The sequence below is a fragment of the Apium graveolens genome, chromosome 7 (genome assembly GCF_009905375.1).
Source record: "Apium graveolens cultivar Ventura chromosome 7, ASM990537v1, whole genome shotgun sequence".
NCBI classification, from domain to species: Eukaryota; Viridiplantae; Streptophyta; class Magnoliopsida; order Apiales; family Apiaceae; genus Apium; species Apium graveolens.
This window is the reverse complement of record NC_133653.1, coordinates 250,279,649-250,282,435: the sequence shown is the minus strand read 5'-3', so window position 1 is coordinate 250,282,435 and position 2,787 is coordinate 250,279,649. Positions and strand designations below refer to the sequence as shown.

The 2,787-nt window shown below is 38.9% G+C and overlaps 1 non-coding gene across 1 annotated transcript; it reads right to left on the bottom strand.

Annotated features, from left to right (window-relative positions):
- Positions 1–1,675: 1,675 nt before the first annotated feature.
- LOC141675989 (small nucleolar RNA R71) lies at positions 1,676–1,782 on the bottom strand. Its single transcript, XR_012556604.1, has one exon. It is a non-coding gene; the product is annotated as a small nucleolar RNA R71 (small nucleolar RNA).
- Between the last annotated feature and the right edge of the window lie 1,005 nt (positions 1,783–2,787).

Here is a 2,787-nt window from a genome sequence, read left to right as displayed (position 1 = left end):
CGAAGGCGAAGAATATCTAGCTTATACTTGTGATTCTTTGTTCTAAGTTGTAACGTTGGATGCTAGTTTTCTTATTCGTGAACCTATACTCTTGTTTCATACTTTGTTCATTATTTATTCAGTATAAAGACTACGTTTATTATACCATGCTTTCATCGGAACCCACGTTGATGATGAGTCTGATTATGGGTTAATCGTTATCGTGAGGTTCTAGCGGATTTATTTATGGATTTCTTTAGTTGATTTGTTTCGATGCCTTAGTGTGTGGTGATTGTATGATAACCTAGTATTGGTTATGCTTATTCATCTTATCAGCGTCGCAAATTTATAAGATAGTATGTTAATTCTTAATGAAGCGAAAGTGAATTTAAGGGTTTAGAACTTGCCATTCTAGCATAGGTTCATATGTTATTGTTATGCATGATTCGTAGGTAATTTTAACCATCTTACTTGCCCTATGTAATCACAATAGATAAATTGTGCATTAAACCGTTATGTTGTCAAATTCTATAGACATATAGGGTCTCAATATAATTGGTGTCTATTCAGCTTCTATCTCTTTTGTGGATGTCTGGTAGTATGGTATTCGTACAACAAAAGTTGGCATTTATCAGTTTTGTGTTATCTGATTAGTGTCATCACCATTACATGCTAAGGTTAAGAACGAAAAGGCTATTGAATGAAGTACTTAATGAAGTTAGAATCCCATGTTTGTGTCATATATTATTCAATTCTCTTTATTATCTTTAGTTAATGTTCCCTAGTATAATTCTCAATATTTAATCGTAGTATAATGAAAACCCAAATTGTTATTCATCTTAGCATTGAATAATAGCCATATCATTGTTGCATAAGTGCATAAATCACAAAGTTAACCTAAACCAGTCTCTGTGGGAACGAACTAGAAATAGTTCTATATTACTTGTGAACGTGTATACTTGCGTGAATTTTAGCGCGTGTTTAGCGACTAACAATTTTTAGGCACCGCTGCCGGGGACTGTAGTGTTAACTTTAATTTATGTGTTTGTCATCAGTGATTGTTAAAGTTCATTGACTCGGACATTGTTACTTACTTACTCTTTTCCTTGTCGTGTTTCAGGTACTCTAGCGAGCGTGTATGCATACGCGTTCGCAGGCTCGTAAGAGAACTCTGGATCAAGCCGAGGAAGAAGTTATAGTGATTCGAAGGGAAGTTTTTGAGGACGAAGAGAAAGTAGAAGAAGAAGAAGAAGAAGAAGAAGAAGAAGAAGAAGAAGAAGAAGAAGAAGAAGAAGAGAAAGTCGAGGAACCAGCTCTAGTGAGGCAGAAAATCCTAAGGCTCTGACGGACTATTCTCAGCCTAAGATCGATGATATTCAGTTGAGCATCATCAGACCAGCCATCTCGGCTAACACTTTTGAGATCAAGTCGAGCATAATTTAGATGATACAGAACTCAGTTCAGTTTGGGGGTTCTCCTACAAAAGACCCCAACATGCACATCAGGGATTTCATCGAGATCTGCGACACTTTCAAGGAGGGTGACTGAAGATGCTATCAAGCTTCGAATCTTCCCATTCTCTCTGAGAGATAAAGCAAAGTGATGGTTACATTCTCTGCCATCAGGGTCTATCACCGAATGGGAGGATCTAGCTCAAAATTTTCACACTAAATTCTTTCCTATGGCGAAGATTGTTGCAATCAGGAATGCTCTTACTCAGTTTGCTCAGCAAACTGGAGAATCTCTGTGTGAGGCTTGGGATCGATATAAGGAGATGCTAAGGAAGTGCCCACACCATGGCATGCCTGATTGGATGATTATAAACTGTTTCTACAATAGTTTGGGCACTCAGTCTAGACCTATGCTTGATGCAGCGTCTGGTGGAGCCTTATGGGCCAAAAGCTATAATAAAGCTTATGAATTGATTGAGCTCATGGCAACTAATGAATACCAGAATCCTATGCAAAGAATGTTGCAAGGCAAGGTAGCAGGAATTCTAGAAGTGGATACAGCTACAGCTATAGCTGCTCAACTTCAAGCTTTGACGATGAAAGTGGACTCTTTGGCGAATTATGGAGTTAATCAAATCTCTAGTGTTTGTGATCTTTGTGCGGGGGCGCATGAAACTGACCGGTGCGCTATTTCTAGCGAATCAGCTTAATTTGTTAGCAACTTTCCGAGATTACAGCAACAGGCTCCAACCAGTTATCATCCAAATAATCGCAATCATTCTAACTTCAGCTGGAGTAATAATCAGAATGCGGTGCAACAATCTTATCAGCCATACACAGCAAAGCAATATAACCTTCCTTGTTTTCAGCAACCGTAATATGCCCCTAGGCAACAACTTCAACTTCAGCAGCTACCGCAAGCTAATGAAAAATCTGAATTGGAGGAGTTGAGGGTCATATGTAAGAGCCAAGTTGTGTCTATCATGACCTTAGAGAATCAGATTGGGCAAATTGCTAATGCATTACTGAATCGTCAACCTGGCACACTCCCAAGAAATACTGAAGTGCCAGGAAAGAAGGAAACTAAGGAGTATGTTAAGGAAATTACATTGAGGTCTGGTAAGGTTGTGAATTCTGAAAAGCTAAGACTCCAGAATCTGAAGTTGAGGCTGAAAAAGAAGAAAAAGTATAGAAGGAAGCATAAGTGGAACCAAGGAAGACTACTGTTGAGCACACTCCTCTTGAGGGTAATACAGGGGAGAAACAAATCTATCCTCCACCTCCTTTTCCTAAGAGGCTGCAGAAGAAAAAGCTGGATAAGCAGTTTGAGAAGTTTCTGGAGGTGTTCAAGAAACTT